This window comes from Scomber scombrus, chromosome 11, assembly GCF_963691925.1.
Source record: "Scomber scombrus chromosome 11, fScoSco1.1, whole genome shotgun sequence".
In the NCBI taxonomy this organism is placed as follows: Eukaryota; Metazoa; Chordata; class Actinopteri; order Scombriformes; family Scombridae; genus Scomber; species Scomber scombrus.
The window spans coordinates 5162857-5172366 of NC_084980.1; positions in this window are offsets into that span (position 1 = coordinate 5162857).

The window sequence follows — 9510 nt, forward strand, 5'->3', positions numbered from 1 at the left end:
TTCGCTACAGCTGCCTCAAGAAAAATGAAAGAGGTTTAAAAATGTTTTAATGGAAAATATATCAATTCCTGTTCAGAAAAGAAGCAAATATATTAAAACTAAGCCTGCAAACAATTCATATTCTTAATTATTGATTGTTTTTTCAATTAAAAGATTAATGGCTTGATCCATTTGGATGTCAGAAAATGTGCATGTTGTCATCCATCAAATGCTTATTTTGTCTGAATAACTTATAACTAAAAAATGCAAATTCTTCGACTGGAGAAACTGTAATCTACAAATGTTTTACATTTTTATTTGTATTAATTTAAGGGTTTACTTTAAGGAATTGGGGAAACGATTAAGTCTAATAAAACATCAAATATGTCTACATTTCTGTATTGCTAATATATTTACCCTGAATTATATTTGGTTATAATTTTCAGTGTTAAGTTATTTAGAGCTGGAAAGAACTGAATCTAACAAGAATCTTACAAGAAACTAATTTGAGTCTCAGAAATGCTTTTATTTAAATGACACATTATTACTACAGCTATATATATAAAAAACTTGCACAAGAAGGTGAATAGCTATTTAAGTCTGTACATTGTCCACAGAAGCAGAGAGCTAAGTATAGCCTCATCAAGCTCTACTGTATGTGTCCTGAAAAGCAAAACTCAGGGTGGAAAAAAACCCCAAAACACTCGCCACTCCTGCAGATGTTTAATCTAACAGAGGTTTTTGCAGCTGGACAGTCAGAGGACACCTTTTAGACATGTTAGGCAGTAAATCAAACTGAAATTGTGGACAGGGGGGACACGTCCTCTCCATCCGAAGCAGAGGGTACGCCCTTGGATAAATTAGTTGTAACAAGTAATCAATTGGGCAAATTGTTGCTGATTAATTACCAGCAACAGTCAGATATTCAATTACCTGTCTAATTGTTTAAGCAAAACTTATTAAATTGTGGTATCATGAATTTGTTGGCTGTAGACTTGTGTATTTTATATCATATAACACTGCACATGTTTCATTAATAGTCACAATCCTGTCTTTAACCTCACTCTGCACTCTTGTTGTGAAGCTGTTCTGAGCGGCTGATTTCAACCGCTCCGATCAACTATCAGCCTGTATGTCTTCCCTAAACTGCTGTATTATGTATGAATATTGATTGAGATCAAAAGCCTTTTACTTAAAGATAGCACACACACACACACACACACACACACACACACACACACACACACACACACACACACACACACACACACACACACACACACACACACACACACACACACACACACACACACACACACACACACACACACACACACACACACACACACACACACACACACACACACACACATATTCCTCCCAAGCATTGAATTTCACAGTATTTCTCCCTGAAATCCATGTGTTTGCCTTTCGGTGTCGTCAACTGCGAAAGTCAGATTCACATGAGCGCCTTTCCCAAAACTGTACGCATGAGTAAGTTCAAAGGCGCACCATTGGGTTAGTCAGCCAAAACGCACAAGGCGGGGGTGTGTGTGTGTGCGTGTGTGTGGGGGGGGTGGTTATTAGCCTGCATTTTGGAATGTCTTCTCATGAATTAAATATGTAATCAGACATGAAAACCCAGCCAGACAAATTTAGAGCTTTAACTTTACCGAAGCCAAGCCAATGAATGAAGAAACATGCCTCTCCAACGAATGAATTAGCATTATTAGGGCCACACTTCTTGTGGAGCTCATTTTCCCTCCTCTCACTTGGAAGAGTTTCAGTGAGTTATGTACTTAAGTATCAACATGTCTCTGTGACAACAAATGAAAAGCTGAGGGACTATTGCTGATATTCAGTGAGGATAAACAAATCTCTGCTGCGCTCTGCACAAATTCACCCTGCGCTGTGAATTGAACGTGAACACTGCAATGTTGTGAACACATAAAACGGCACTGTGAAGATGCACTATGCAGGATTTTTATGTTCATATTTGAATTTCATTAAATGGGGCCAAAATAAAATAGTGCTTTTTGTTATAAGCACTGATAAGAAAAGTTAAATATTGTCGCTTCACCTTTATGACCTCCACCCAACATAGAAGAGTTTGTGATGTCACAAGGCAGGATTTCTGCTTAATGAAGGGTAAAAATAATCATAAATTGCATTTACTAATGTATCATCCACTAGGGGGCAGAATGACTCGACGACAAGTTTACAGATACACAGCCCTAAACATATTCCTAATCCAAATAGTTGTTGAAGTAACCGAATGAAAACAACAACAAAATTCATTTTTTTTTGGCCACTTGGGGGCAGTAGAGTTCAAATTATAAGTGCTGCAGTAGACAATTATTTAACTTAAATATAGACAATAGACCTCAGGAGTACATTCCCCTCTTTTAGAAAGTACCTCAATGAGAGAGTCCATTGAGTTGCAGCTAGTGGAAGATAAGCTATAGTCCAGAGGTGACTTCAGGACTCCAGCTCTCCATAAAGTTCTTATGGCTAACATGTCAGCAACCAATTGCCTCCGGCAGACATGAGGCAACATTAACTTCCAATTCCCGCCATGTTTATGGCCACCTGATTAATACTGGTTCAATTTTCTCTCTGCTTTGACCTCTGTCTTACTCTCAATCAACACTTGAGAAAAATATGTGGCTCTTTAGCTGCTCGAAGTGGGAATGAAGCACACAGCAGACATGGCATGAAGCCAAAACAGTGAGCTGAAAAAGACTGAAAAAGGCTAAAAAGCTTACCAGTTTACACAAAAGGTGACTTCTTTAATTTGGCTATTTGATTCATTGCTAATATAAAAACAATTACTTAAATCAAATATTTAGGCGGTTAAGGGCTTAAGGTCCCTACTTTTATAGATTTTCTTGCTGTCACCTCTCCATTGAATAAATCCAATGAAAGTGAGATCACTTCTCCTAAAGTGTCATCCATATTATCCTCTGTAGATTCCACACCTTGCCTCTCCAGCTCCTCACATGTAACCGTGGTGACACATGCTTCCTGCGGGAGCTGTGGTGACGTGTCTAAACGGGCAGGGAGGCTATTATCACATCTTCCCATATGTTCGTGCCAAAGTCAGTTGGGCTGATGCAGCTGCCTGATAGGTTTTTAATAAGCACACCCAGCCGTTGCACTTCATTCCACTTTGAAGCAACCCGCTCAATCATGAGGGAATATGGCTGATGTTTGGCTCTAAAATGTATTCCAGGGGCAAACGTGGATGTTACTGATTTAAGAAGCCGTGATGTTTGACTTGATTTTTCCTTCGCAGGGTTGGCTAATTCTTTTACAGCCCATGCATGATGTAAAACAGCATTAATGTAAAGTGTACTCTACGTGGTCACGCTCTCTCACTTCTTCCATCTCTCTCCTCCTACTATCAAAACTCTTCCCTGTACCAAAAAGCCTCACTAAATGCTTGCACAAGCACTGAGCACATGGATGCTGATAAAGTGGGTCAAGAAAGTACAATTGGTACATTTCTGCAGCATAACCTGTTTTGGCTCACGGCGGGATGTGTGTAGGTGCATGGGTGGGTGGCGGAGAAGATAGGGGGATGTGGGGGGCAAATTTCCAGCAACAGTAAAAAAAAATCAATGGGTGGGGGTTTGGATGTCAGATCCTATACATCTGGTTGATATAGCTCAATACGCAGATCAATGCTGCAACTTATAATCATTGTACTTCTCGACACTAAATGTCTTCTCTAATCATCGTCGGGAGGCGGAGGGGAAGCAAAAGGGAAGGTGGGATGGGGAGGAGGTGAGAGAAAGAGATTCCCATGCAATCATCAGACATTGTTGTGCAGACTAAGTCATGAATAATGTACTGCTTTAGCGCTGAGAGAGTTTGGCGTTCCTTAATGTTCTTTCTTCGTCTGCCATGGACCTGGATGACAGGTTTTAGGCTCATCACTTATATATGAATTTAAAGTAACAATGAACTACATTTTTATGCAAATGCTTGTCGATTCTGTATTTTAGTGTATTTCTCTCCTTCAAAAACTCACAGAAAGTGATGTGTTTTCTGTTTAACAGAAACAGTGATTTGTTTTTTTGGGGATGATTAGTACAACTGGGCAGTGGAAAAGAGATAGATATACAGATATAGTACCCTAGAGTAATGAGTGTAAAAGGGGTTGGTATGCTTAAAAAAAAGTGCTTTTTGAGTGTCTTCAGTCTTAACACCTTTTCAACATTGAAAATTGGGGATCCAATGTACAGCGAAAGTAGGTATGATTCTCTCAAGCTCTTTTTTCAGTCACATCTTGCATGAGGAAACAGGATACATGCCATTGAGGAGAGACTTGCCGAAAGTGTGCACCTTATTCCCTCTTACATCTTGCAACTCTCTATGAATGTTGGCTTAACACCCCACCTTCGAGTGTTGCTGTGTTTTTGCCAGACGTGGTCATACGACACACTGTTCAAACTAGTTTGTTTAAGGACTTCCCCGGATTCAAGAAACAGACGGAACTGATTATCAAATCATAAAGTGAGCACTATACTTTGTAGCATTGTGCATTCAGCCATTTCATGCATCTTGGTAAAGAGCTAAAAGCTAAGTTTAAATGCACCCCAGAACCACAGAGAGAGTTTGCAAAGTACAAAAGGTACAGAAGGTGTAATGTACAAAACAGGGTTAAGCCTATCCCTGAGTGAGTGTTTCTTCTTCATTTGTAGAATGGCAAGTGTTTTTGACCATACTCAGACGACTGAATCATCACAAGGTCTCCCCAATCTCTCTCCACAAAGTCTACTTATATTGTTTATTTGGTTCTACACACGTAAAGTGACAAAGTGTTAAGACTGAAAATGCATCAAAACCTATTTACTATTTGGGGGCTTATACTATGTGACAAGCACTTTGTTATACTATCATACTGTATGTGGTTAAGTAGGTATGATGAATATGGCAAAAATCTTCTATATTACAAAATGAGTAATTATCACAGATATCACAATAAAGATATATATATTGTAATATTGTACATTTTATGAAAATTTCATTGGAAATCATTTAATAGCTTAAAAAAACACTATCAATGTCTGTTTTTGGCCAGTCCATTGAAGTATAGACTTAAAGTCATTTACATTGCAATACTGCCAAAAAAGCAGCCCTGCCTATTAATTGGCAGCTTTGCTAACAATGACATGAAGCAACCAGTTTGCATTTTAAAAGCTTATCTAGGGACAGGAATTGTAAACTACATGCTGTGGTATGTGGCATACGTTCTTGCTATATACTTGTCCCTATACAAATAACCTCATGTACCCTCATATAATAGAAATGCCTGCCTTCAGTTTGTTATCTCACAGTATGATTATAATATCATCTCCTGAGAGAAAGCTTATAAAATTGCATCTGGATTTTATTTAGATATAAGATGCTTAATGTGAAACGTACCAATGGGGCCAAAGCCATTAGACAAATCAACATCAGCTCACTAAGACAAGTTTGTCTTCCCTCAGTTTGGCTTTTTAGTTCAGTGACAGAACTCTGGCGTAAGAAGAAGTGGTCATTATACAAACATTTTGCTCTTGACCTTCCTAAAAACATTAGTCTGCAAAACAATTTCCTTGGGTCTTATGGGGGTAAAAAAAAGAACAATCCCTCAACAGATTTTCCAAAGAAATTCATTAATGAGAGACATTTTTCTGCACAACTCAACAGCTTAGTCCATAAGAATATTTGGAAGCAGCTTAAAAAAATCCTCAAAGGATTAAATAAAAAAGAAAGCTGTTTTATATTTTTTTATTTTTTCCTCAATGCAGCGGTAAAAAGGGTATTAAACACACCCCACCCACATGATCAACACACACACACACACACACACACGCCCCATCACTCTTATCCACCCCCTGTGTCGACTGAAATGTCAGCAAGGCTTTGGACTGCTACAAGTCCATGTTGAAGTCCAGCTCAGGATTAATGTACATATGGGAAACAATGGAGCGTTCACACAGCTCACTCAGGCCGATTCTCCTCATCCCCTCCTACCATGGTTGTAGTGGGATGCATGTGGCTTCTCCTTAAAAAGAGACAAGCACTTTGATGTACAAAGAGGAAGAGGAGAAAGGGCAAGAGAGAGTGAGAAGGAGAGAGTTTAACTGCCTTTCATGTCCCTCCCTCCCAACACTCCAACGCTCCCCGTTTTGCCTTAAATAAGCCACTGAAGCCCTGCCATGAGAGGCGTGTCAGCGCTGCAGATTGGAGCAGAGGCAGTGGTGCTGGTGGTTAGGGGTATTGTTTCATCTTTCTTTTCTTATTCCCCAGAGGTGCTGTTTCTAATGGCTGGCACAAAACAGAGGACATAAAGAGAAATCTCAATCTTTTGGATAACAAGTTCAGAGAGCTCAGCTCAGCCCTGGCTAGCAGCAGTAAGTTTAGGTCACTGCTACAAAGAAGACAAGAACATTTACAATCCGGTTACATACCATATAAAACAAAGGATCTCTAACAGTACCACAGGACAGTTTTGAAACCATCAGTCAGTGAGATGAATTAGTAGATTACTAGTAAGTTAAGTGACAATAATTAAGCATTCACTGGTTTCAGCTTTTTAAATGCACTTTTAAGATGTCTCTTTGGGCTCTGGGAACTTGAAATGGAGATTTTTCATGTTTTAAAAAGTAATAAGGCCAGTTCACCTTGGAGGTTCTAAAGGTCTACTTCGGAGGAACCCAGATGCCACCAAGAACCTGAGTCAGACCAGGTCCAAATTATTATAGTCAGTCTATTTGAAAAGATGTATGCTATTAAATGACAATAGCACATTAGATTATCTCTATAATCTTTGAAGCAAACAAATTAAATCATTTTTTACTTCACATTTGTTCTTTGCACATTATTATTATTATTATAAGGCAGCTCTTTTGGACTTTGGTTGCTTAGCATTTTGAATCGGGCGTGATTATTATTGGGTCTGATTGGACCGGGTCTGACTGTGGTTGGGACCTCTTCAGATTCAGGTTTTTTAGAAAATTCATTCATGCTCATTTGTTTTGGGAATGTTTTTCAGGAATCCATTGTGTGTCCTCAGTGAATGAATCTCAATACGTCTTCAATGAGTCTTGGAGGCGTTCACACAAGTACTTAGAGCTGTCCACTTGAGATCTGATAACCCCAAGACATGTTAATGCCTGGTGTAAACAGGGCCTACTGCTCTTGTGGTTGAATGGGAGCAAATCTCTGCAATCAGGTTCCGAAATATGGTGGAAACCCTGAAACTAGAAGAGTGGATGGTGTAATATCAGCTTATTAACATCCATGATTATAAAATGGGTGCCTACATGTTGTGTGAGGTTTAATTTGTAGTATATGAATGAGAGAAAGCAAAACATCCTCACATGGTCTGAAAGTCCTACTCCACCATTTTTAGTGTTGTCTAGGTGTCTAAGAATGATTATACCCTCTGCAGCTCAATCAAATGATCCCGCAAAGCAACATAACGTTTAAAACACAACCAATGGTCACAAAACTGGGTAGCAATCGAAAACGTTTTATTTTTGCAATCTTACACACTGGTTACTCTACAAAATAGAATTTCTAATTTAGTGAGTGCTGCACAGTAAATGAGCGAATGATTTTGGACACAGTCTTTGTTTTATTTGGCCAAGTTCCAGGGTTTCCTGCCTTTACGGGTAGCATAGAGACTATTTCTTCACAAGAAGGCTGTTCCAATGGAAATGAGCGTCTGTTGAGTGACTGGAACTTCTGTGTTTTATTTCTAACGTAATTTTTCAACTAATGTAAAATTCATTGACCTCCACTGTGCTGGTGTCAAGTAGAAATTGCAGCGATGGATAAGAAGTGTAGAAAGCACAACCACCTTAACTTAATTCAACCACATTTTATTGCAGGTTGCACGGTGGTGCAGTGGGTATCACTGTCTGTCGCATCACGGCAAGAAGGTTATAGGTTTGAACCCACTGGTCAGCTGTGGTCGTTCTGTGTTTGCATGTTCTCCCTCTGGCTGTAGGGGTCCTCTTTGGGTACTCTTAATTGCGGGCCTCTAAATTGCCTGTAGGTTTGCATGTGAGTGTGAGTGTGAGTGGTTGACTGTCTCTACATATCCTAGCCCTGTGATTGACTTGTGACCCATTCAACGTGGACCCCGCCTCTTGCCTAATGACAGCTGAGATTGGCTATAGCTCCTCTGCGAACCTCTAGAGGATAAGCAATATAGAACATGGATGGATGGACATTGTTATTGTTTTGATGAAGTCTTTATAATATATAATATATAAGCCTAATTAAATTGATATGACAGCATGGTCTTTAAAGGTAAGACAGGCTCATTGGCTTATGAAGTTATTAGATTTACCTTTAAATTGGTGGTCATGAATAAAAAGCATAATTTGCCCAACTATTGTACTTCTCTCTCAGTGTGTGTACACTGTGCGTCAGAGTGTACAGAAAGTGAATTCATGACACGGCCAAGATAATGCAGCCTACTCTATATCTCACAATACTGTGGACTCACATCAGATCTGCCACCTATGCCTTCAACACAACATAATAAGAGAGAGATACAAAAGTACTGTCCTTCTATCAATCAATAATCAATTACTGAAGGACCACATTGAGCTTTCACAACTACATACATACATAAAACATCACATGTAATAATCAATATTTGAGAAAAATGAATTAATGCAGAACTAGTGTGATCTCAGCTCGGATGGATCTTAGCTGTGTTGAGCTTTAACCATTTACCAACCACCTGCCTTCAAGGTTAAAGTTGGTCACTCTACTGTGTGATGTACCAATTATTTTATGAAAATGCATCTTTTGTGTTGTTATTGTTTTGTTTTTTTTCATGATAATGACCATAACAGCTAAAAACACGAGATGCTAATCTTGCAATAACTATGGTATAATTCTAAAAAAGAAATGATATATGATAATAAGATATAAGTTGTATAGATCCCTGAAGTGCTCAACAATAAATAACACATTATGGAATATATAATATATTATATAGATTGCACAAAATATATAAATTATAATCATTTTAACACAATTCATTATTAACTGTTATTTCAGCATTTTCACAATATCACTTATTGTTTAATTGGGTTCTTCCGTCACTTTACATGGCAGTAGTGTTGACGCCAATCCACACCCCATTACTTTGCAGCCTATCTGTCACTTGGTGGAAAAAAAGGTTAAATTAGATATACAACATTTATTTTAATTTTTAAATACTCTGGTAAAAAAAAAATTCCATTAGGAAAGCTCCAGTGAATTATTATTGTACTTCCATAAAGTTGGATGACTCACAAGAGATCTGTTTTAATAACAGGTGGAAATTAATGCAGCAGAGGCCAAAAAATATCCTGACTTTTACTTCCTAGAATGCGTGAAGCTCTGAAAATGCTGGATCCTACATTTCCCATAAGGCAACTCCATAGTGCCGTTCATTAGATGACATCACCACTTCAGAAAGCTCCCTCCAGTGTTGTTAGCGGTTCCCTTTGTGATGATAATGCCAAAAAATCTTTG